This window comes from Lissotriton vulgaris, chromosome 6, assembly GCF_964263255.1.
Source record: "Lissotriton vulgaris chromosome 6, aLisVul1.2, whole genome shotgun sequence".
Lineage (NCBI taxonomy): Eukaryota > Metazoa > Chordata > Amphibia > Caudata > Salamandridae > Lissotriton > Lissotriton vulgaris.
This window is the reverse complement of record NC_141694.1, coordinates 592806769-592834372: the sequence shown is the minus strand read 5'-3', so window position 1 is coordinate 592834372 and position 27604 is coordinate 592806769. Positions and strand designations below refer to the sequence as shown.

The following is a 27604-nucleotide window of genomic DNA, read 5'->3' as shown; positions in this document are numbered from 1 at the left end:
TTAGAAAAGGAATAACATGGATGTTAGATTTGTAAATTTCCTAAAGCCCATGAAGGAGATAAAAACACGTGTAGAGACCTGTTGAGGATGCAAAACATACACTGATTTACAGGAAAGTGGGTACCTTCTTGTAAAATGAGGACATGATAGTTATCAAGAAATGCTACATCAAGAGATGAACCACCAGCTGAATAAAAGTGGAAAACGTCCACCACCTAATTATAAGAGTAAACATTTACTACCAAAATGAGACCCTTAGTGTCCCTGGACGCAGTGCAGAAGTTTGCTATTTATAGTGGGATGTGAAAATATATTAACTGATGGAAAAGTAATATTTTAATAGTGTTGCCATCTTTGGATTGTTTTGCAAAAAAACAATACATCATTTATGTAAAAAAATAAATATCAGTGGTACATTTTGCCAGCGCGATAGTTTGGTGAATGTCTACGTTAACAATGCAAATGCCCTTACCTCCATCACAATGCTAACAGGCTGCTTAGTAGCTTTTCCTGTGCAATTCAGCTATCCTTTCACGGGGCAGTAAAAGTAATGGTGGTAAACGTTCAGAGAATATACACTGGTTCTTAGAAGTTAACAAAATCGGGATTAAAGAAAGCAAGAAAAAAACCCTGAGGAACACCAGTATTTGATGAGCTATTTAACATTTTTATGGAGCCATGAAAGGGGTAAAATCGTGTGCTGCAGTGCGAGGGCTCCACAAGTGGCCGCCACTGCGATGCCCTTTTCTGGTCTGTGCTACAATCCAAGAATGGTGATGGATTAAACCCAGATCTTTTGACTGGGTGTGAGTGTTTGATTGATTCAGATGCTCCGTCCATCGCCACCCTCCTTTGTACCGCTTTTGGCCGCCGTAAGTGTGACAGGGTATGCTCAGACGTGAGTCCTTTGCTCACTTTGCCACTGGATTCAAGCAAGCCGGGCTGAAGACGGCTGGAATGCCAGAAACCGGTCCTCGGAAGCTTGTTTCCGGTCCAGGGAAGACATGGCTTGGCAGTTCGGGCTGGACTGTTCCCATGAGGCACAGTGTCAGACTGATTTGCATATAGCCATGTCTGAACTGGGGTGGCAGAGTGGGCTAAAGAACAGTGATGGATTAAACCCAGATCTTTTGACTGGATGTGAGTGTTTGATTGATTCAGATTCTCCGTCCATCACCACCCCCTTTTGTACCACAATCCAAGTACGGGCATCCCTTTTAACAACTGCTCAGTGTTAACCAATAGTTTATCCACAGGGCGACATTAAAGGGGGCAGCCTCCTTAGTGTTTCCACCAACAAGGGAAAGCAAAGTATTTATTTTTTTAGCCAGTGCAGAATCTAGTTCAAAGTCCCAAGCCCATGTTGTATTCAAATGCATTTCTTCAAGGTAGGAGGCAAAGGGGTTATTCAGAAGGGCTCCTAGCTCCTTCTTCACAGGGCTGCGACATGAAGTTTGAGACATGGCAGTCTTCAACAGGGTGCATGTTACAAAACACACAGCTATTTTGCATGTACTTACTTATACATCACCGCTCCTTTTATCTTTCTTCATTATCCTGTTACACTATAGAATATCAGCCAGATTCATCAAACCAGAATCAGCTCGCAAAGGGCCAGATTCTGAGAATCTGTCCCTATGCGAGCGCTATTTTTGCATTTGGGATGCATCATCCCAAATGCAAAAATCGCAAATCTAGAAGTCGCTAAATTGCGATTAATTGCATTTAAGGAATCTCAAATTGAGATTCCTTAAATGCAATTCATGAACCATTTTGAAATTGCGAAATTGCAATCTAGGGCCGCTATTTACTGCGAAGTCTAACTACGTGGTAAATAGCAAAAACTTAGAATAATGCACTCGAGTGCATTTTTCTAAGTTGTATGTTACACACACACACAAGTCCTTGGGACATGTATGTGCGCAACACCAGTGGACATTACCATTTCAGGGGTGCAACAGGGTGTCCTTTGGACACCATGGCACCTTTGAAATTGCTTCCTTATTTACGATTCGCTAATTGCTATTCGCAAATAAGGAATGACTCCCCATTCATTCCTATGAGCCTTTAGGCCCATAGGAATGAATGGGAAAGCCATTCCTTATTTGCGATTAGCAATTAGCGAATCGCAAATAAGGAAGCTGTAGAAATCGCTAAAAATATTGCAATTTCTACATGCATCCTGTTTTGCGAGTCTTTAATAGCGAATCCTTAAAATTCGCTATTAAGGACTCGCAAAACAGGACTTTGATGAATCTGGGGGTTAATCTTTTACTATATGTCCTGCTAATTAAACTTAAAGTCCTCCTGACGCCCCAGGATAATAATAATCACAATGCTATTCACCTTGCTTTTCAATGTATGACAGGGCCACAAAAAATGAGCGGTCTACCTCTAGCAAGCAGGTCGAGCTTGTTATTTGAGGAAAGAGAAAGATGCATGCATTGGTAAATTTCATCCGGTGAACTTCAGATAGGCATAAGGGAAAAAAACGAACTAAAAACAGGAGCATGTCCTTATGTCATAATTTTTGCAACAGTACCTGAATTAGGTGTGGCCAAAATAGAGACCAAAGAGCACATATGGCCAAAGTTCTTCAATGGATTAATCAAAATGCGAGGTTGTCCCACAATCTTAATAATTACTTCATTGTGGCAAGAAGAGTGGCCTAGGTGGGCCACACCCCAAAACCTCAAAAGGGGATTGTATTGTGGTGAATTTTAATAATAGTGCAATAATGGGGGAATTATTGAGAACCCTCCGCACTACAACTTATCCCGTCTCACAGATCGTCGCCCTCCCCCTGGGTTACCTCTACACATCTTCAATTGTGCGGGCCACAGAGAGAGGGCGGGGGCGTATAGCTTTTACTCAAAGTGGAACAGATTGTCACACTGACCACCATTGTCCCCATCTAAATTCCAAGAGCTTTCACAATCGATTTGCCCCTCTGGTAGGTCTGTAAGAGTGTGATTGACTGTGTGGCAATCTGCCTGAAGGGAGGGCACTGAGTTAAATGGACCCTGGGAACCAGAGCAAGACTGGGTCAAAAATATCTCACACTGCGAGGGTTAAGTTCATGTCATGGAACATCGCAGAATTAAGACAGAAGTTGGAGAATGGATACTGATGGGGTTTATTGGGTAGCCAGGATATAATATGCTTACAGGTAACCTGGGAAACAGATCCAACTTTTTAGGGCTCGGGCTGGTACACTACAATTTCAAAATGCCCGGGCATTTTGAAATTGGACCTTGCGTTTCACAACGCTCGTGCGTGTGGATTTGCAAGGTCCAATTTCATAGGCCTGGATACTGATAGGGTTTATTGGATACCTTAATAATCACCAAAGAGAATGGACACTTGTATCTACAATAACCAATGGTTATTTATTGACAACCCTCATAGACGCTACGATTTCGTTGTTGTGGTGTATCTTTTATCCGCCCCTTCTCTAGCGTCATGGCATAGTCATCGGGTTGTCAAGTAACGTGCTATATGCCAGCCTCACCCGAGGCAACCTCTGGTAAGTGTAGAAGTGTCCAGAGATGGTTAGGACTAATCCAGAGGGATTAATGTACAATAAGTGGGTATAAAAACAGTGTTGTACCAGAAACCAAAATGTATTATAAGAAGATGCACACTGTGAATTAAAACACGGGAAAATAGTGGTATATTCGGTAACCGGGTTACAGGATTACCATATAACTATCGTAGGTCAACATGTTTCAGCTCCTTTGGGCCCGCAAGGGTCTATAGAGCTTTCGTCAGGACAAAAACAGAAACTTGATACTCACACAATTAGTGTAGTTTTCAATGGGGAGTATGAAATTCTCATACTGAGATTCCTTAATAGTCGGTTAATCTCTCTTCATCAGTGGGACAAGAGAGTCGCATTACACTTGGCGTTTGCCTCGTGTTATCGAATAGTTGCTGCTGGTGCTGACTCTGCCCCTGTTACAGGTAACCTGGGAAACAGATCCAACTTTTTAGGGCCTGGGCTGGTACACTACAATTTCAAAATGCCCGGGCATTTTGAAATTGGACCTTGCATTTCACAACCCTCGTGCGTGTGGATTTGCAAGGTCCAATTTCATAGGCCTTCGCATGCGTGCTGTTTTTAAACACAACACACAATAGTCCATAGGCGGTAGCGTAGCTCCGCCTATGGGCTATTGGTGTCTGTTACCCGCACCAGAGGCCATATGTTTTGAATTATCGTGGCTGTCAAGCCGCGATAATTCAAAACATATGCTCGCAGTGGCGCGTGCACCACTGCAAGCTTTTTTTTTTTTTTACAATTGGATGGCTTTCGTGATCCGTTGAAGTGCCGCTTGTTTATTGTAGCTAGTGAATGTCTTTGAAATATGCTGGTGGGACCATTGGGTGCTGCATGTTTCAAAATTTTACACGTAGAACAATAAAATCAGCAAACAAGACACAAAAAAACATTCTGCTTTTAAAGTAAGTTTGGCGATTGTTGAATACCTTTGTTGATGCCAATGTCTAATTGTTAAATTCATTTTTTATACGCTGGTATCCGCAAAGACCGAAAATGGAGAAGGAGAATGGTCCAGTACTTTACTGCAATTTCACAGAAAAACTGTAAACAAGGTTTAGAGCGATAAATATGACCAACAAGATCATAGAGCAGACATTTTATAGTAGAGTCGAAATAAATTACTTTCATTGGCAGCAGTATCAGAGACCGTCACAATCTACAGTAAGCCAAGTTACATAGAACACTACAGACCGAGTGCAGCGTCGCCATATATTTGAACCTTTCTGAGATCACAATACCCTTTACTTTAAAATACACTTTTACACAAAAACATAGCTTCCACCCAACAGTCCACAGACAGCCAAGCTAAATCGAAACGATGGCGTCAAGAAAAGCCCCAAACTCTCAATTACAATTACAGCAGCAGACATCATGATAACTCGGAATCTAACTTCAACACAAAATCAATATACAATTAACTTGCTAGCTTATTAAGGTACCCAGCGTTACTTTGCCTCTACAGCTACCTATAACACTGAACTATTTGATGGGTATTGAGCAACTGTACCAATTTAGGAGCAATTTAGATCAGCTTTCTAATCTCACTCCCAAATTTGATCATATTCACCAACTGATCCGACACCTCCACAATTACGAATAAGGGGCCAGCCTGCAGTCATGCCCTGGAATACTAAAAGGTGTTTCAACACCACACTAATGAATGGGTGATTATGTACTAGTTAACCATAGTGCAGAGTGAGAGTGCAGAGTGAGAGTGCAGAGTGAGAGTGCAGAGTGAGAGTGCAGAGTGTGAGTGCAGAGTGGGAGTGCAGAGTGTGCGTGCAGAGTGTGAGTGCAGAGTGTGAGTGCAAGTACAGAGTGAGTGCAGAGTGAGTATGAGTGCAGAGTGAGTGTGACTGCAGAGTGAGTGTGACTGCAGAGTGAGTGTGACTGCAGAGTGAGTGCAGAGTGAGTGTGACTGCAATGAGAGTGCAGAGTGAGTGTGAGTGCAGAGTGAGTGTGAGTGCAGAGTGAGTGTGAGTGCAGAGTGAGTGTGACTGCAGAGTGAGTGATGGCTTCCGTTCTTTTCAAACTATGGCGAGCCCACTAAGGTGGGGAGGGCTAGTGGAGGTGTATTAATATTGATCACCAATACACTTAATCTCAAGGTGCTCAGATTTCTGGATGCCGGCTCTTATTAACACATATTATTGTGTAAGGGCTGCTAAAACTGGGACTGGATTATAATCTATTAATACAATGGGGAATATGTCAACTGTACCAGGGTTATTGGAAAAGGAGCTAGACCGGATAGGTAACGCACACCCCACTGCCTGAATATCTTTTGGGATAGTGACTTTAATGCCCACTGTGGCCTAGTGGAGGACCAGAATTCCATCTCTCAAGTGGTTTCCTGGATAGGGGGAGAGGTATTTTTGCACTTACTTGTCTTGGCTGCCCTCCTTCAATACTACCTACTGGTCCCCGCATCTTGCAGTGTCAGAGTCTGGGACCGGTTTAGTAGCACAGCGTGGTTCTCACTGCCGCGTGCAGCCCAGAGCTAGACCGCGTTTTCAGTATCACAATGGTGGCGCATAGCGGGCACCATTTACAAAGTGATCGGAGTTCTCATTGATGTCTCATTCATAGACACGAGAGTCTTCTTATTAATAGCATTATGTTGTTCCACTCATTGACTGAAAAATTAGCCAATAATAAAAATATAACTAAAAACGGACTTGTGGAATCGGGGCTCGAACTCATGGAGAGTGTTCACGTGGCAGCAATTTTGGGATGGGGAAAAACCAGTTTGGTGATTATACTAATTTTCAAATAGGACAGACTTCATATGCTGGAAAAGAAACCATCCATAATTAGACAAATTAAATCAAACTTAAATAAAGTATCTTAGTTATAAGGATACTAGGGATATATCCCTAGGGTTTTGCACTGTATTGTTGGTTACTTCTGGCACATCAATAGTTGCCACGATATCATACCGATGTTCGTGTAAGGGGCTTCACCTCTGAAATTGTCCCCATGGTATGCTATCATTAAGGCCCCTAACGTCAGTGCAGAGTTTATAATCCCATCTCTGTTCTTTTTCTAACAGGCAATGTTCCAAATTTTCGCAATGTCTTACGTGTTCCAGCACAACCCATTTAAGATCGTTTGGGGTATGTTTCACTTCATTGAAATGGGCTGTCATCCTTGTACTTGCTCTGTGGCATGTTATGTTACTTCAATGTTCACAGATTGGCACTTATTTTCCTGGTCGTCATTCCCACATAGTGTAAGTCACACTCACATGTTATTAGGTATACCACCCCTACTGTGTTGCAGTTGGTAAAACTACGTAGTTCCCATGATTGGCCTGGGTTGAAAGTGACCTTTTTCGTAGTGCTTGTTAAGTGACACACACTACAGTTTGCGCAGGGGTGGTGGCCTGTAGGTAATATACTGATAATGTTTTGTTGGTTCTTTCCTTTAGGTTTTGGATGGGTATGTACCAACATGTCCTTGAGACTCTTAGCTCGCTTGTGTGAAAACATAGGCATCGGTATACTCAGACTCCCGCTGTTTACAATTTGCCAGTGTTTTCTCACCAGTTTTGTTATTTGATTCGACGCAACACTGTATGTCGTTATACATATTGTTTTTTTTCTTTGTCTGTCTCATCCTTTGTGTAGGTTTCCAGGAGCACGTCCCTGTGATTATTTCTTGCCCTTTTCTTTGCATTGGCAATGGTTTTTTTAGGATATTTTCGTGATTTCAATTTCTCAGTCAGCTCCTTAGCTTGGGTGTCATAGTCAGCGGTGTCTGAGAAATTCCTCCTCAACCTGAGGAACTGGCCAAATGGCAGATTTTCTTTTAGGTGCTGAGGATGAAAACTGTCATACAGCAGTAAGCAGTTTTTCGCAGTGGGTTTAAAATGTGTTGTCGTTTTCAGAGTACCTTCTTTTGCCATGATGTTGAGGTCTAAAAACACTAGCTCTGACCTACTCATAGAGTGGGTGAATATGAGGAATGGGTCTTGTAGGTTTAACCAGCTGATGAACTGGTCAGCCTCTCTCTTATTACCTTCCCAAACTACCAGTATTTTTTGCTCTTCTAGATGGTGGACATATAGGCCTGCTACGCTCAGCGCAAACGTGCTCTCCATGCTCGTACCATGTTGTTGTTTGTATAAGCAGTCCTCAAATTGGAAAAAGTTTTCTGTAAGTGCCCACTTACAGCACTCTAATACCACGTGTTGTGGTGTGTGGTAGGACCAGTTTGTGTTATATACAATTTCTTCTAAAATGTCGAGGGTCTCTTTGTGGGGTAAGCTGGTATACAGACTTTCCACATCCAACCCTATCAGGATGTGTATTTCAGGGTCAAAACTCATACTTTCAATAGGCACAGTGCTGCTTTTGTGTCCTTGAGGTAAGTGGTGGTCGATTGTATATTGGGCGTAGGAACGTATCAGCGAATATCGAGAGGGGTTCTAGGATTGATCCAATCCCAGAAACAATTTGTCTACCTGGGGGATTGATCAGGGACTTATGTACCTTTGGTATGGTATAGAAATAAGGTATCCTAGGTTTTTTGCCATTCTAGAAATCCCCTTCTTTCTTAGTTATCCAATCATGAGCTAGTGCTTGCTCCACCATACTAGTGATCCCAACTCTGAGTCTTTCTGTTGGGTCTTCTTTCAGTCATATGTGTTATTTTGGGCAAAAATAAAGATCTGTGGGGCCCTTGACATTGGCCCTGCGACATGGGTCCTCTGCAGAATCCAACCCCCGTAGCCCGCAACCTCGGCTTTCTTATTGACGATAAGCTCTCAATGAGACAGCAGGTAACAAAGGTCGCTGCAATCTGTTTCTCCATCTTAAGATGGTTACAGAAGATCTTATGGATGTTACCTTGCTCTAATCGGAGAACTGTCGTCCAGGCTCTTGTGATCTCCCGCATCGACTATGGGAATATGCTTTATCTTGGGGCCGATAAGGCCACAATAAACAAACTCCAGGTGGTGCAAAACTCATCAGCTCGTTTATTGTGTAATGTACCCCGAAGATCTTCTGCAGCCAAGGCTCTGTGTGACCTTCATTGGCTTAAGGTCCCGAACCGCGTACAATTTAAAACCTTATGTCTTCTTTTCAAAATTCAGCAAGGCTCTGCTCCTAAATACCTGCAGAACCTGGTTCAAGTCTATGAGCCTGGTCGTACTTTAAGATCCTCCACCAGTGGCAATCTCTTAGTCCCTACAATTAAATTGGCCAAAATGGGCGGCCGCTCGTTTTCCTATCTTGGTCCAAGGATGTGGAATGCTCTTCCGCCAGCTCTGAAAGCTGAGACTGATCTCCTCTCATTTCGGAAAAAATTAAAGACTCTTTTGTTTAATTGATCCTTCTGCACTGTCTGTTCTGTTTGGGCTTTTTGCTTGCTTTCTTCTCTTGTCTGTCCCTGGCGCCGGGAAACCCATTGAGGGTAGCTGTGCGCAATACAAGTTTAGATAAATAAAATAAATAAAATATGTAGTTTCTTTCTTCAGATAGTAGTCTTAGGCATTCTTGTCGGTAGGTCATTGTGTCCTGTATAATGATGCTACCCCCTTTATCTGCTGGTTTTATGGTAATGCTGGTATCATTTGCCAGTAGTTTGATGGCGTCTAGTTCTTGTCTAACGGTGTTGAGGAACACTTTTATAGTGCTTGGGTCTATGTCTCCCACTTCCTTTAGTACAGCTTTCTCAAAAGCCAGTATTTCTACTGGAATGGTCATCGCAGGTGGTGTGAATGTTGACTTCAGGTGAAGACCAGTGTTGCTTTTTTCTGTTTCTCTTATGGTTTTTTCATCAAAGAATACTCTCAATTTTATTTTCCTGATGAACTCATTTAATTCACAACAGAGTTGGAATTTATCAAGAGTAGGAGTAGGTACATAGCCCAACCCTTTTTCAAGTACAGATATTTGTACTTGTGTTAAGTTTTTGTTAGAATGGTTAATCACTATGCTCTGTTGATGCTGGTGCTCGGTTGTTCCGGTGGGCCCATGCTCCTCGTGTGGCTCCTGGCTGTTACCTCTGGTTGCGCCTATTGTACTTGTTGACCTCTTTTCAATTTGCCTCTCGGCGGGCCTCGGTCTTGTCCTAAAAAAAGAGGCTGTGGATATTCATTTTGCGGGGCTGTCTCCCAGTATGGGTATTGTTGTGGTGGGAACAGTGGCGGACCGTAGTAGAAAGGTTGGTTCTGAAAAGGAGGTTGGTATGGTGGCCAGCCATAGTTGCTTTGGTCTCCTCTATTTCTTATTCTTCCTCCGTAGTTCCTCCGTCCTCTGGTACTGTTGTCTGAATCATTTGAGCTGGTATCAGATCCATCTGTGTCTGTATTGTATCCAGGATAATGCTAGTAATGAGAAGACTCTCGTGCCTATGAATGGTACATCAATGAGAACTCCGATCACTTTGTCACCTTGAAACATGTTGACGCGATGGTAGGGATCTTGATTACATAACAGTTACTTTTCCTATATCTACCCCTGTTTTTAGTATACCAACTAGGAGCAGTAATAAAGTTGTTGAAACCCACTAGCTAGGTATTTTTAGTTTTTTCACACAGCACCACTCTACTACACTTTGCACTTCACATAGTCATAAACAATCAGTGCTGCTACGTCTCTCGCAAGTCGCAGCACGCCCCAAGCAGTAGATGCTTGGGATGGCCCCTATGATGAAGCATGTCACCTAGGGGGAACCCTGGGTGAGTAAGGGGACTCAAGAAAAGCATTTTGCTTTTCTTTTTTTCAAGATAGGCACACCCAAAATGTTGATATTAGCCTATTTAGCTTTGGCTAGGTTCCCAGGATCTGTCATATACAGATTTCTGTATGATACTGAGAAAGACACTTCAGAAGGGGATCATGATGGAGACTGTTTTATTTCTGCACTTGAATGAGGAGAACCCACTGTAACGTCTGGGATTTCCTTCAATGTTGATGTAGGTGGTTTTGCTATCAAGAGATGACGCTCTGTTGTGGTCGAAAGTTTTATTGATGTTGAATGGTGGCGTTGGTAACACAGACTGCCACTGAAATATCAACAGTGAAAGGGATCAGTGATGAGGCTTTGCCATCAACAAAGTGTGAGAGCTCACCGGGGGTTACTGCAGGGACAGCACGGATGAACACTACTTATCTTGTTTCCTCCATAACACGAGGCTAGACCCCAACTTCCCTCACCCACCTCCTTCGCCCAACTTAGTCAAAGCAAACGAGGGAAGGTGGGGAAGAAGGGAAACAAAACAAGGGAAGGAAAAAGGGATAGACATCTGCTGGATCTTCCGAGTGAGTCTCCTAGAATTCTTGGTTGGAAGAAGCTAACTTGTATGTAGAATCAGCTCCGAGGGATGCCAGAACGCCCCACTACCCAGGTTAGAATCACCGTAGGTATGGAGGAACCCAACTAAGAAAAAAAATATCCGTATTTCTATATGCAGGGAAAAACCAAAAAACGAATTTCCCTTCGCAGGAGGTACGGGGCATAAAACAACCACAAAAAAACCAGAGGTCTAATTAAGCAAAAAACATCGACGAAGATTTGGACTCTTTTATTGTGCCAATATCTCTTCTTTTTTATAGTGACTAGAAAACAAAAGAATCTCCAGAATTGCTCAAAGGAACACAGGACCATCAGATAAGTACTGTTCCTATATTCTAAAAGAAAGTTTTGAAAATCCAAAACACAGATACTGCGATGCTTTAAACCCTTTCTATGCCTTGCAGAACCAGAATGCCAAGGGTTAACACAGACTGGAGCTCTGTAGCAACTATGTAACATCACCAGAGAAGAGCAGCAAGCAACTAGCTCCAGAAGAAACCCCCGAGGACCCAGGAAGCGGGAGAGCCCTTCAGGAAACCAACAGTAGGCAAGCAACCTACACGAAAACCGGAGGGTAAGGACAGAAGCAGGTAAGCAACCAACACGAAAACTGGAGGTCAAGGACAGAAGCAGGTAAGCAGGAAAACAAATGTTGCGAACGCTGGGAGGCCAGGTGGAATCTGAAGTGGAACGTGAAGCGTGTTACAAGCGTGGATCCTGTCCTTAAGTATCCCTTAAGCACCGCCCCCGGCTGCTGACAGGGAATGGCGGGCTGGGCTCTCTGATCAGTGTGCAAGCGCTGGTGCCGTTAAAGGCAGGGTGCGCCAAGGAGCCTGACACAAAGATCTTCTAGTCTCCAACAACACTGTCTTCAATGCAGCAATACAGTTTGGCATGGAGAGCGATGACTCTTGTCTTTATGCCTATGGTGTGGAACCTGCATTACAGAGTGAAAATGTAGGTGATGAGGCTCGTGGACTAAAGTGCAATAGTCTTTATGTCAACATTGTATGAAATCTAGAGTTATGGCATTCATGATGAAAATGCTCGCCTCACATTCTCAGAGGATCTCTCATTAGAGGTCCTTACCAGAGGGTGCCTTCTTTGCAGAAGATGCCAGAGTAGTTGTCTCATCCAGCAGATTTCTCCTATTCCTCTCCTCCTCAACCTTTCATGTTCTAAAGTATCCCTCAAAGTCTGATACCCTCAGTGTCTGAGACTGCTTTCTTTTCACCACAGAAGGGCCCCTCTCAAAAAGAGAAGACATTTTGGGAAGAAAAAAATTCCGAAAGGTGGCAAAGAATTATCACACTTGATAGAAGGGTATTAAAAATGCAGGGTGCGAAAATCAAATAATGCCTATGAAGACTAATTTACACAGAAACAAGTATATAATCTCTTGCGAGAGCTCAGTTCCTTTTACCAGGAGCTGGAAAAACAAGCATTTGCAATGCAATAGGTCTCGCAGTTACACAAGTTAAAGCTATTGGCATTGTAAATGACAATGCCTTTTATTTATGTTCTTAAAATGAAAACAAAAATAAAAGGCATTGTTATTTGCAATGTCAATAGCTCAAACTTGCGTAAATTAGAGACTTATTGCATAGCAAATGCTTGTTTTGGTATGCACGGGAAGATTAAGTGATTTGCCCAGAATCACAGGATGTTGAGCCTACACCAAGACTCAAACCTGGTTCCCAAATTGGGCAGCTCTGGCCGTTAGGCATAGTAGATTCGCCCTGGCAGTAGAAGGTTGTAGGATATGATTTACGTTAGGTGTGTGGTATTGCTATTTCAGCGCCTGAAAATGACGGAATGTCCAGCACGCTTCTGAGAGGAAACAATGTCATATACCCCGATTACAGACCTTTCCTCTTTTATTTGCATATTTGGAATGAGAGGATTGAATTTCGCCTTAGTCAGCCGAAGCACAGGGGCCTGCAGCCCAACAATAGGAGGCAGACTCCCTAATACTTTATTTAAGAGCCGCCACTACTGAAATACCGCAGCCAGTTGCGTCCCCAGAGTTTCAAAGAGCATCTCTGACCGTGACACAGAAACTCGCTGTTCGCACAGTTCTCCAGAACTGGCGCCAGACACGAAAAGCCCTGTTAAACCTAAGTGTAATTTAAATCCTTATGCTCTTTATAAAAAAAAAGTTGAAATTAGTGTGAATGAGACCTTAAGTGCAGCTGTGTGCAAAATTGGAGAGGAAAACCTGTGCATTTTCAAGGGATGGGCCCATGTTTCGCTGACTTCCCAGGCTGCAGCAGCGCAAGCGCGTGCTGCCCTGTACATCTTGCTGAGCTGAGAGATAATTGCAGGACTCAGCATAATCTTTACATTATCTGTCTCTGTGGCAATGAAGGGAATGCCGGCCGCTTAACTGAGCCTTTCATTGAAAGGCCCCATAATGCCTTGATTCACTTCGCCAAAGCTAGCCAACAGGCTCATATTCATCGGCATGCTTCACCATAAACACTTACATTTACTCGACAAAAGATGAATATTGCATTGGACAGAGGACGTGAAGTCAAATTTGTAACTGCTTTTCTACATAACTGGACATTTGCCAATGACGGAGTCAGACTGTATAATATTTTGCTGTAAGCCAAGTCTCTGCAGCAGCTAATATTCCTAGTTAAATCTCTGCGGCACAAAGGCGAGTATTAAACAGGGCCCGACTGGGACATACATTCAGCCTGCCTAAAAAGACAAGAGGGGCAGCCTGGCGACCGCGCTAATAGGAAACAGATGGCGCCGCTGCTCGCTCCAGCAAGCTGTAGGCCGTGGGTGGATACATTTACTGGGAAAGGTAGGACATGCACCCCCCTTTGGCCAATTGCTGGCTTTCAATTTTTGAAAGCCACTCGCAATGGCCAATCACATCAGCTTTTCAGCAAACTAGTGCATGTCTTTTTTTAGCCACACGCACGGGTTTGCTGAAAAGCTGAAGTGATTCCAAGAGGTCATTTTCTAGCTGACCTAAACACTGATTGGGTGAAGAAAACTGCCAGTACAATGTATTATGGGTAGAGGAATCTACTGGTATTCCTGAATGGACAACAATCACTTCACTCTGTTTGCAGTCTAGAGGCTTACATTTTTGTCAATTTCTCATTTCACATTTTAACCTGCTTTTCACCTAAGTTTTCGCTTTGTGCTTTGACAATGTTGACAGAGTGACCCTGATGCAAAAATAAAACAATAAAAAAAATTTAACTCTGGTAGACTTTACTGGGGGCTATTCATTCTATAGGAAACTGGACTTTGGCGGCCTGTGCTATATTTTATGAACAACTTATCTATGGTGAAGTGCTCCAGTCCACGCAGACAAGGGGAGATCATTCAAGAGTTTATGACTACCAATACAAATCCTACGATGCAGAAACAGACATATTTATTTTTACACATAAGGTAAGCCAAATGTGGTTTGACTGTATGAACTCCAAAGATAATACTTTTATTTCAAAATTATTATTCTGTGTACTAGCAAACACGACAACAACAAAGTCCTCTTTCTAATACTATGTCCAGAGTTGCTTAAACTGGTGGATTTCAAATTATTTCCACTAAGTCTTGTCATTTGTTTCCAGCTATTGTCACGATATCTGCCTTATGCCCACCTCTCTGCATCCTATTTTTGGTTGGATTACAAGAAATTCACGCAGTCACCCCAGGAACAGTCCAGACAATGACAACATGGCCTCTCTGTCTAATGTCTCACCCTCCATGACTATTAAGCGTCGGTCACAGTCAGTGCGCCTCCCAGCATCTTTGGGACCCAAGTGCATAGAATGACAGTGGCACACTTTCCTTGTTTCTGTCCATCAAGAGGCACAAAACGTGGTTTCTTGTGCAAGATATTAAGCACGAAGTAAAACCTTGGATGGCTGTGGTGTTTTTTTTTTTAAGACCTTTATTGTATCTGAATGCAAGAACACAGCATTAGGCCTACAACCCAAAAAGGGCCGGCCGCAAATTAGTCCAATGTCTATATATCAATCACTATAACACATTTTAGCAGCTGAAGACCAAGTGGTCCGGCGTCGCAACAATTCCAACATAATGGACATATGGCTTGCATTAATAACGTAGAAGTTACCAACAGTCTCATTTTCATATATACATTACGAACAACCGTATACTTTAACCCTCCCTCCCCAACAGCCCCAGGGATCCGATCAGGTCAGCGTTCAATAGTGCAAAAGACCAGAGGACCTTAAAGGTGTGAAGGACATTGAGTTCCATTATACTCTTGGTTGAGGCAACAGTCCTGCCTTGCTCACCTACAGAGTGCTTATTATAAGAAAGAGAGCGTACCACAAAGGGAGGCGAGACCAGGCATCGCCAGAGGTCAGTGCTATGGTGTACCATTACATGATAATGCGGACGGCATCAGTACCGCAGTCACAGCAAGTCAGAGGGCATCGGCCCAGTCAACAGGAGCAGGAAAGTACCCCTCAGGCATTGCACAGATGCGCAGTACCGATCATCAGCGAGCTTAGACAGCATATAAGCAGTGTAAGGGCCCCAAACATCCCGCGGGCGCGAGGCAACAGGGAGTTCCTCATAATAACAAGTCAGCTGATCACGACAGTATGCCATGTCTTGCAACCACATTGTAACATCAGGCGCTCGTCTCCCACCCCAGCAAACCGCCACTCTGCGCTTAACAATCTGCAACGCCAATACTACCAATCGTCTCATTCTCGCCGGCACACCAGAGGCCATACCAAGCAAACATATGCGTGGATCATTAGCAATTTCAAGTGATGTCATTTCAGATAACACCGCCGTCACAGCCGCCTAAAACGCATATACACGTGCGCACCTCCAGGCCAAGTGCATAAAGTCAGCTCCATCCAATCCACAACGCACGCAGATAGACGAATCACGGAGACCATACTTGACCAGTTGTGCCGGAGTATAATACCATTGTTGTAAAAATTTATAGTGTATGAGTCGGAAATTTCCATTAGCTGCGAATTTACCAGTCATAGAACAGCACTCAGACCACTCATCATCCGTCAAAGGTTCAGGCAAACATGCATCCCATCCAGCCTTTGCAGTCACACCACCTCCACCCTCATCCTCCTGAGATGCACGGTACAGTCGTGAGACTAAATTTCCCACGGTTGGTTGTCGTATATAGCAACTGTAATGCGCCTAGCACATGCGGCTCTGCAGGGAAAGAAGGGTATAAAGCGCGCACCGCAGCACGCAGCCTGGCATAGACGAAAGTGGCCATGGTTCCATTAATCACCTGATCCAATAAGTTTTGCAACGGAAGAAACTGAGCGTCCGGGAAAATATCTCCCATAGTGTGTACCCCGGCGCCCTGCAACAGCTGCAGAGCCCCCACTTCGCTCGACACTGAGACAGCCGCATGATATAGCAAGGGCATATCTGGCGCATACAGCGGTAGTCTGTTAGAACGTTTGCCTAGTTCCTTCCACGCTTTGGAAGTACACTGTACCGTGTCCACTTCACCCTTCTCATATACCGAATGCAGATTAACTATCATCGCTTTTAAGGGAAGTGGACATACTGCGCTTGCTTCAAGTGCCACATGAGGCGTATATGGCGGTGCCGAAATCCAGTATGCATCAAAATGAGCCTTGGCACACAGATAATACAGTCGCATATCCGGCACGGCAAATCCGCCCATCTCAAAAGGCTTAGTTAAAGTATCCCACTTCACACGTGGCTTCTTCCCTCCCCAGGGTAAAGTAACTAACAATGACTGAAGCTGTGCAAAAAAATTAGATGTCAGGGACATAGGAATATTAACAAAGTAATACAGAAACTTAGGTAGGACCACCATTTTTATCAGGGCAACCCGAACAGCAAACAAAAGTGGCAGACTAATCCAGCGTGTCACCTGATCTTCAAATTTCGAAATAGCCACTCCGTAGTTAGCTCGTATATCTCTTGGGAATCTCTGTGTACCCAGATCCCCAGGTACCGAACAGGTTCCTTGGCCCATGCCAATGGGAATTCCAACGGAAACGGCTGCGTGACGTCCGTTAGAGGCAACAGTATGGATTTGTCCCATATAATTAGGCTTTCCTGTTTTCAGTTTCTATTCTTAGGAAATTCTGGTGGTGTTTTTTCAGTGTTTTCCAGTGATTTCAATACCTCAAAAAAACAGTGCTTTTCAGTGGTTACTCATTTTCGCGCCATAAAAAGTAACTGAAATAGTGTTTTACCAGTGTTTATGGAACACTTTGCTTTTATTGCTTTTTCCATTTTTCTTCAGAAATTGTATACTGCTCTACATTTCAGAAGCTTAACACAGTCATGAAATACTTTCCATTGTCCTTTGAGTCCGCAGCTCAGATTTAACAAGCATTTGCAATGCAATAGGTCTAGCATTTATGCAAGTTTAAGCTATTTGTGTTGTAAATGACAAAGCCTTTTATTTATGTTTTAAAAACGAATACAAAAATACAAGGCATCGTTAGTTGCAATGTCAATAGCTCAAACTCAAGTAAATACGAGACCTATTGCATTACAAATGCTGGTTTTAAATGAAAGAGTTAATTGGTCACTCAGCAAGTTGGAAGTTAGTCTGTGTGTTTCATTGCATTGTACCATCGAGGAGGTAAAGGGATGAGAAGGAAAAAGAGAAGGAAGAAGAGAAAAAAAACTGAAGGAGGAGAGACAGAGAAGGGGGGAGACAATGGGAGTTGGGAGAGGGGAGAGAGGGGAGGAGGTAAACAAAAGGAGGAGAGAGGGAAAGAGATACAAATAGAAGGGGTATCAGTGAGATTGGAGGAGAGAGAGATGGCCAAAAGCAGAAATGGAAGGGGAAATACAAATGTGAGGCACTTGACTTGGCTATTGCAGCAAGTAAATATAGCCAGACATGCGTTAGACAGCTCAGTTGAATTAGAGAGATATCAGTTAGGAAATGGAACACTGATCTGCTCTGCTGTGAATAACTGTGCTGTTCCCTGGAAGCTGGCGAGCTCCATGCACCTTCTGAGTACAGTGATAAATAGTGTCAGTGGGCCCCCAAATGTGAGTCAAGATGTGCTCCATCTTTGCTGAGGGTCCCCGTCTTTATGTGCCCCACAGGTTCCACTGTGCATGCTAAACTAGTACACGCATGCTAGGATAAACTAAATGCTTCTGCACATTGAGGTTGCCAGGGAATGGTGAGCAGTAATGGTTCCGGTGTGACAAGTAATCCTTTATATGTTTGCTTTCTGCTCTACATTTAAAGAGGCAGTAGGTATTCTGAGTTTCAGACTTCTCCTTCGAGCCGGTGGAAATTGCCCTTGCACTGAGCTCTTTCCCAGATTCTGAGAGAGAAGTCTAAGGTCACCAGATCACAGAATGCCGATTCTTTTGAAAAACATGCTGCATGCATTCAAATAAAAAAAAAACGTTCATAGCCCTGTGGGGGTAGCAGGAGGCAGTAGCTGGATGACAGGTGAGCATTGTGCAGGCATCAGTTGGCACGCCTCGGCAGACACATACCCTCAGACTCAACCCCGAGTCTCTGCTTCTCCAGTTATTATATTTTTTAGCAGAAGGCAAACGGCCAGGAGGCTTCCAGGGCAGATGCTGGCAATTCTAGGCCTGTGACAGGCAACACAGGGACCTGAGTGCAGCCTGATCAGGTCTGCGCCTGCAAAGCAGAATGGCAGGGGCGTGGAACACAGGAAGGGTGCTCGGGGATGGGCCTCCCTGTGGGCATGGGAAACCTAGTGATTAGGGAAAGTCTTAGTCGTGTGTAGCAGCCAAGGTGAGACAGCTTCCCTGGCACACACACAGTACTTCACAGGTCTTTAAATGACCATTTACTTCGTAATGAGGCATTGTTGTTTCTCACCCCTTCCTCGAGCCCCTGCTGCTCCACTCTGCCTATTTCTGGAATAATCAGCCGTCCACCCCCCCCCCCATACAAATTCTTAGCCCCCTCAAAGCCTGCCCCCCCCCCCCTCCTGACCCCCGAAATTTGGCTCTAGCTGCGCTACTTATACACAGTGGCACATTTTCAGTCGTGGAGGAGAGTAAAATTAAGCCTATTTACATAGTGTAGGTTTTCAACATCATTGTCATACCAGCAACGCATTTCTTTTTTCACTCTTACGGTTGCAATTGAAAGAGGCCCACTTCACCTTTCATCCCAATTAGGCAGACAAAAGCACAGTTTCAAACATGGCAAATATATACTAAATAAATTAGCAACAGTGGAACATGCAGCCATGCCAGGACACTACAAAACTTCTGAGTTACAGTGAGTTTTGTACACGACCGGCACCCACTGACTGTGGCAGCTGCCGATCGCGTGCTTTCTCAAGGAATTAATTAATCACACGCACACAGTCAGTGGCTGCATTGCAGCACCGCTCTCTCACTTACTTCTTTAAATTGCAGTATCTCGAGCTCGACCCACTGCAGGAATAACCGATTGCCGCGTGCCTCCTCAGAGAGTCCTGCACTGAGATGTTGCCGGAAAAAATAAAGCCTGTCTTCCACCTCGTGGGGTTTTGAGGTAGCTTAATGAGCAACACATTTTATAAATGTACACAATTTGGGAAACTAACAAGTTCCTTGAACACCTGAAGCCTCATGGTGGAATTAATGTAATCAAGTGGCAAGCTTTTTTTTTTAAGGGATATACCCACAGACCGAAGTTGGTGCCCAATTGGAAGTAGCTTAGTTTTGCGGTGCGCTAAACCTGATTGGCAGTGCTTCCTACTGTCCTTTTGAATGTACAGCGGAGGATTTAACATCAGCCATTTACTCATCGCTTTTGCTAAGTTTTCGATGTGGTTCTGCTCACCATTTTGTGTTTGCACGTCATGATTTCTTCTGTTTATGGGTTTGGTCGGGTATGACGGTACTTCGGCTGACGGGCTGGATAGTAGTGTCTTCTGCAAATGAAAAGTCCTTCAACCATGACCTGGCTGGGCACTTCATCATTCCCTGCACATTTCATTAGCTTTAGAAAGAAAACAATCTAGCTACTCGTTAAGTAATGGTCATTTTTAAAGGGCTGTGAAGTGCTCAGTTGCTGCCGCAGTAAGAGATAAAGCAGACCACAACAGCTCCTCTCCCCCCCCACGTGAGCCAGGCAGGGGGCCTGGTGTTGCTCTGGCCCTTGGGCCATTCACACCTCGGCTCCCCATGTGCAGACGCAGGGTTTTCCCCTGACACCTCTGCGCCAGGCCACCACAGGCAGGCCAATGGAATGCTTTGGCTCCACCAAGTGGCCAAAAGGCGCAACCATTATGAAAATCAGTGACACTCTGTTTAAACCAGGTGAGCTGATTTTCATTCAGTAGGGTTTTCTCGGGTACAGTCGTTTTAAACCGAATTCCGGACAGCCTACATATAATGGATAGACCAGAGAAGTGTTCGAACTGAATATACTCCTGAGGTACTCCTTCTAGATATCTAGCAGGCTCCCTTACAAACAAAACCATATCGTCGGCATACATGGAAACTGCCAGTGACCTGAAAGGAAAACGTAACGCTGTGTCCGCATATCTCTGCCGCAATATACATGCTAGGGGTTCTAAAATGATGGCAAATAATAAGGGAGAAAGTGGGCAACCCTGCCTCGTACCTCTCTGCACAGAGAAGGGTGCCGACACGTGACCATTAACCCTTACTCGTGCGATTGGGTTTGTGTAAAGTAAGGTGACCAAGGACGTGAAGAAAAAAGAAACTCCCATGCGATGCAATACAGCTATCATATATCGGCAAGCAACAGAGTCAAACGCTTTCGCAGCGTCCAGTAGCACAGCCACCGCATCGAGATCCGACTTAAGGAGATGGAGAACCGCAAACAAAGTCCTCAAATTATGTGTCGTGGAGCGAAGGGGAACGAAACCAGACTGATCCGGTAGCACCATAACGGGTAATATCAGATGCAGTCGTGTTGCCAGCACTTTGGCGATGATCTTTACATCCGTCTTCATCAGGGACAGAGGTCGATACGACTCGCATTGATTTCGTGGCTTGCCTGGCTTTGGGAGAGCCACCAGCAGGGCCTACCTCATCGTTGCTGGTAGCTGTCCCTGTTCTAAGGCCTCTTCCAATACCATCGCCAAGTGGGGTAGAAGTAAATCTACATACTCCTTATAAAATTCAGACGGCAAGCCGTCAGTTCCAGCTGCTGTACCGTTCGGCAGAGCCGCAATCGCATCCCGGAACTCCCCCTCTGTAATGTGATGCATTAAAAAATCTTGTTGCCCCTTCGACAGCCAGACTAAGGCAATGTCTTCCAAATATTGCGCTATCTCATCTTTCCCAGCCGTCTCCCTATGCCCATACATTTGCTCGTAATATTGCACAAAATAATCTAATATACCATCCGCACTTGTCACATTATTATCCCCATCCTTAATTTCTTGTACTCCACAGTGACTGGCCCAGGGTTCCTTAATTCTATCTGCCAGCCCACGTCCCGGACGTCCTCCTTCACCGTAATACCGTACCCTAGTACGTTTGGATAAAATTTTTACCTCCTGCTCGGCTAAGTCGTTATACTCAGAGACCTTCAGCCAACAGAGATTCCGCCGGCTGCAGGTCATGTTGTCTCTCTAGGCATAACAGTTCACGCTCCAGTTTGTCCAAGGAGTCCCTCAACGATTTGAGCACACCAGACAGCATACTAATACACGCCCCGCGCACCGTTACCTTGAAGGCCTCCCATACAGTACCCATGTCATCCACAGAGCCAACATTCCTGATGAAATATTCTTCAATTACTGCCCTCAGGTCCTCACGTAACACCTGGTCCGATAAAGCACCAGGTGGCAGGCGCCACGAGAAAGGTGCAGGTGCATGTGATGGGATCCACACCTCCATAACCACAGGTGCATGATCTGACAACGTTTGAGGCAAATTTTGCACTCTCACCACCCAACCGCTAACATCCCTTGTCACCAACCAATAGTCCAAACGTGACCAGGTATCATACGCTGATGTGTAACAAGTACCTTCTCTCGCTCCCGGATGTCCCAAACGCCACACATCCACCAAGCCAAGTCCACTCATACCATCCTGCACCGCTCCAACCGCTCTTTTAGCTGTGTAGTGTTGATCATCTTTCCTGTCCAGTGCACTGTCTAACGTCACATTCAAATCCCTGCCACATACAATTGCTGAGGGAGGCAGAGCATGCACTGTGTTCCATAAGGTGACATAAAACTCAGGGTCATCAATATTCGGACCATAAACATTGACCATAGTGATTAGTGTACCACATAATTTTCCATGCAAAATAATATAACGACCTTCTTTGTCAATATCCTCGTGAAGCGACACAAACGGTATGCTCTTCTTAATCATATCATGGCCCCCAGAGCATATGAGGAATAAGTTGACGCCAACCTAGTACCCGCCCACTGTTTGGCTACTGTCTCCGCTGCCCGTCCCCTAAGGTGCGTCTCCTGAAGGAAGACCACCTGCACTCCATGCCTGTTCAAATATGCCAATACCTGCCTTGTCTTTTGCGGCCGGTTCAGCCCCCGCACATTCCAGGTGACCCAAGTAATCTTGCCTCCCTTATCCATATGACCTTCCAGTTGTTAGATCCTTAGACAATGCTATCAACCCCACCTCCCAGTACCAACTGCTAAGGACAGAGCAAGAAATCAAGCAGGTACATGCAGCAACCCTCCTAGGATCCAAAAAGTACTTCAGCCAACAGGCCCCAATTCCATCGTCCACCCCTCCTGATCCCCTACCTATTTCAGTTGTAGAACTAGACCAGACCTGAAATCCCCTAACCTCCGCCGCCCACCCCCCCACCCACTTCAGCTCCCCCAACCTGCCAAAGCCTTCTCCAACCCCCCAGACTCCCAATCCCCAACCCAACTTCAAACAGATTGTGGGGTTCTCCCATATGTGGGGGCAAAGAGGCGTTCAACTCCTGTTAATGGAAAAACGGGAGGCGACCAAGCCACATGTATGAACAACCCACCCTTACCACCATAGATCCGTGTCCCAACGCCATGACATTTCCCAAACCTCACAGAAGGAGGAGCTATGTGCCAAACAGACACCCATACAGTACCATGGCATTCCCACTAAAGCATAATATCACATTGATAAACATTGGTTCCTAGCAAGTATCAAACCAACAGCGCACTTCTCTACATCACCCTCACATCGTCATGTAAGGGTAATATCATGGTGTCAAGCTGTGGGACGCATAAGATATTAATCCCAACAGTGCATAAGTTTTGCAATACCATCCGAAGTGCTCATAAGGATAAGATCACAATTTAAAATTTTGAGTCTTACAATCCCACACCCCCAACACTGTATAAGTCTTGTAGTGTTCCAGTGCAAGTAAGGTGAGTTGTATAGTCAGGGGCAGCAGTTCTAATTTTAAGAGGATCCGGAGATCCTCCGATGATTTGATATGTTCAAGATTTCAGTCAGCTTTCCTCGTGTAACTCTTCATCCCCCTCTTGCGCCATAGCAGAGATTCGCTTTCGTTTCTTCTACTTTTTAGCGTACTCCATGGCAGCTTTTAATGACGTGAAGATTTTGTTATCCGATGGCGCTCCTATCCGCAGCCGAGCAGGATACAACATGGCATATGGTATGTCTTCTGCACGGAGAAGCTGTTTCACCCCATTGAATTCTTTGCGTGCTGTTTGCACTGCCACTGTAAAATCAGGGAAAAACTCCAATTTGCTACCCTGATACTCTACGGTGCCCTTCTCTCGTGCCAAGCATAGAAGTACCTCTCTGTCTTTGTAATTGAGGATGCGAGCAATGATGGGGCGGGGCGGCGCACCAGGCACTGGCCGTTTCGCTAAGGAGCGGTGCGCACGTTCAACAATGAATACTCGAGACAGTTGTTCGGTTCCAAATAATTCAACAAATAATTGTTCCATAAAGTCTTCCATTTTGCCAACATTCGTGGACTCCGGCAGCCCCGTGACGCGCATGTTGTTGCGTCGGGACCGCCCTTCCAACTCCTCATTTTTAGACTGAATAACCGCCAATACCCGCTCCATATTGAAGACTTTATTAGTTACTGTGGCGAGACCATCCTCCGTAGCGGACACCCTCTGTTCCACTTCACCCATCCTCTCCTTCTGCCTGTCGAGTTGCGTGGACCTGTGATCAAGTCTATGGTTTACTGCCTCCATGGTTCCCTCAATGGACTGCAATGTTTTTTGCATAGCTATGAGTGTGGCCTCTAAATTCGGCGCTCCCCCCGACGCTCCCGCCGTCTCGGTATCAGAGGGAGCTTGCGAAGAGGACAATGCAGTCTTGCGCGTTTCAAAGTTTATTTTCGGTTGATTCCTCTCTGGCCTGCCCATGTTGCCAACAGTCAAGTAGAACTAAAGTTGAATGGCAGTGCCGAGCAGCAGTCACTTAGCGCTACGTGCAGAAATGTTATATTACCAGGAACCAGTAGAAGCAGTCAGTCCCAGAACCCTATACTAGAGAAACTACAGGCACTGAACGGGCACTGTCGCCAGCAAAGCGATATCAATCGAGGTTAGGCTCCAATGCTTCCGCCGTTCCAAGCCGCCAGGCCCCTCACCGCAGGCAATGGTTAAATATTACAGTTTCTCAGTGGGCCCCGTATCTCATCCGACATCAATCGCCCCAGGCACGAAGGGGGCCTCAGTCTCCCAGCCACCTCCGGCCAGCCGCTCCGGTTCACAGCCCGCCCCCGCCGACCGCAGCTCGCGTGGAGCGGCCCACTCTGGCCTAGTGCCGCCTCCGCAGCCCCGGCCTCCCGTAGTCCGCTACCCCACTCAACGCTACCAGCCCAGGCAGGCGGCCGCGCCCGTCACAGCCAGCCGACGCAGCCTCGGAGGGCAGATCCGCCGTTCGTTGTTATAATCTCCTCGGGCTCCGGTCCAGCACGATCGGAAGCACCCTCACGCCACCTGGGTACAGCTCCACTCGCCGTCGGGCCGCCTCAAGCACGCCAGGCCCAGGCGGATTTGGCAGACGCAGGCCGACCCTGGACGCCACGAGGCAGAGACCTCAGCAGGAGAACCATGCACCAGAATCTGCTTCCAGAGGGTTCCGGCGACAAGGAACGGCTTCAATCAGTGCCATAGGTTATTAGGCACGAGCAGCCATCGAAATAGTAGGTGGCAAAGGCAGGATGTTGCGGATATTGAAAGGATGTGTGCTCAGTCTGGCAGAGCCTCACATGAGTGCGGCCATCTTGCTGTGCGCTCTCTAGCGCCCCGGCTGTGGTGTTTTAGCCTGTTGTACGATGACCCATCGCAAACACTTGCATCGCATGCCTTCACATCGCAAATAATACACTGCATGTGCCGTTACATCGTGATTAATCACAGCGCATACCATCACGTTGCATTTGTATAGGCATGCATGTAAAAGACCGTAACATTGCATACAGACATGGCATGACATAGCAGTTTTTTCTGTATGCGCATTTCCCTTCACCCGACCCTAAACCCTAAACATTAAACCAGTACCCTACAATATTGGCACGCTAACTCTCCCCTAAACCCTAAGCCCTAAACAGCAATGCAAGTCTACACTCCGACCTCAACCCTAAAGCCTAATCTCCAAAGGTGAAAACAGCCCCTATACTGTAAGTAGCCCTAAGCCCTAATGTAACCCCAATCCAGCACCCATTATGTAAGTAGCCCTAGTAGTCCTAACGCGACCCCAAAACAGCGCCCATTTTCTAAGTACCCCTAGTAGCCCTAACGCCACCCCAAACCAGCACCCATTCTCTAAGTAGCCCTAGTAGCCCTAACGCCACCCCAAAACAGCACCCATTTTCTAACTAGCCCTACCAGCCCTAACGCCACCCTAAAACAGCACCCATTTCGGAACTAGCCCTGGTAGCCCTACCGCAACCCCAAATCAGCACCCATTTTCTAACTAGCCCTAGCAGCTCTAACGCCACCCTAAAACAGCACCCATTTCGAAACTAGCCCTAGTAGCCCTACCGCAACCCCAAATCAGCACCCATTCTACAAGTAGCCCTAATACCCCACCTGAAAACAGCACCTATACTGCAACTACCCCTAAGCCCTAACACAACCCCAAAACAGCACCTCCTTACCTGTGTCGTCGTTATTCCTGCGTTGTCTCCCTGCCGTCTCTGTTCCCCTGGAGGCCGTGCGTTGTGCATGCATGCGCTCTAAACGTGCATTCGACGTAATGGCGTGCGTAGACAACGCACGCGGCGTACCGTCGCGTGCGATGTTGTTGCGCGCGATGTAAACGCATGCGCTGTACTGCATGCGCTGAGCTGGTTGTTTCCCGTTTTAGCCCAGACTGTGTTACTACCAAAGTGCGGGCTTAGTAAGCAGGCGTTCTACAACTCAAGGTTGTTCTGAATGCTCAGGCAAACTAACATGAGCCTAGCTTTAATTCTGTTCCCAATTATACATCACAATGTGATGATCTTAAGGTGCACTTTAGCCTGTGGCCCACCACAGTTTTCCTGTTATGAACCTACAGACAATTTTATTTAACTTTTCAAAGTACATTGGAGAAGTAAGCTGGGTGAGTGAGTAAGTAAGTGAGTGAGTATGTTTATGTGCTTTTGTGTACAACCTACTAGCTTCAAATGGCCGTATGTTACACTGACAATATTTTCACTGTCAATGTAATAATTACCTGTGCTGCCATTCCATGACAATTAAAACACAGACATAAAAACATAGACATAAATGTAACAGTGGTGCTGTCACCGTCTGTGACCTTTAGAGAGCAGAAGGTCCAGTGTGTTGCCTGCCATGTAGTGCAGTGAAATCCAAAACATGAAATTTTAACATTGCGGAGTGTGCTGCTGTCAGCAGCCCCCGCCGCAATGTTAAAATGAAGAATGTGACCGCCATCATGGCGGTCGCATCCTAATTCATGGTGCGGGACTGCCACATGACTAGCGGGCGGTTCCTCCACCGCAAAGATGGCAGGCGGACTGAGGTCCTCCTGCCATCGTAATGACCCCCTTGATTAGGTTTCATTCATGTATAGGCCACACTACAGACAGCTTTAGCTGTTTGACACAGAACTCTTCTTACCAATACTCTAATATATCTAGAGTGGCCCTTGCTCACGGTACAGCCAGGATTTGGGCCTAACTTAAGGGACCTCTAGCAATGGTTTTAGGTACTGAAGCGTGCTATAACAAAGAATTCTGTCTGACTCGCGGGACCTCTTGTAACAGCTGAAAGGTACTGCAGCATGCTACGGCAAGGATCTGAGTCTGACCGAAGGGACCTTCAAAAACAGGTTAAGGTACTGCAGCCAGCAAAGGAACAGGGCTGATTGCAGAAAATAGTGAGATCTATTGACTTTCCCAATGCCGGTTTCAGAAATGTGCCTTTCTATTTGGGGAGGTTGGGGGCTGCAGGGACAACATTGCTATATTGTGCTACTTTCGGGTCGGGGGCTGACCTCTCTTACAATATTTAAATTTCCTCTTCTGACATCCAGACTGGGATTCAGTAATATATACTTCTTTAGAAGACACACAAGTAGGTATGCAGGTATGCATATAAACCGAAGGCAGTGATTGCAAATGCCTATGCCCAGATGTTATGCCCTCAACTTTGAAGGATGGAATACAAGTCCTTTTCCTCCACTGTGGTGTTTGTTATGCACAGGAAGGGAGAAACAGAAACTACTATTTTGCTTTAGTTGCCATTTTGATGTGAGCGCATCAGAAAAGGTTCTTTATCCATATAAGTTGAGAAGTTGTTGCTCCTGGCCAGTGACTGGATATTGCACGTAACACAGACC

General features: G+C 45.5%; 1 protein-coding gene across 1 annotated transcript in view; it reads right to left on the bottom strand.

Moving 5' to 3' along the window:
• Positions 1 to 27604, bottom strand: part of CFAP206 (cilia and flagella associated protein 206) — a 473657-nt gene that overhangs the window by 209673 nt on the left and 236380 nt on the right. The window lies entirely within an intron of this gene.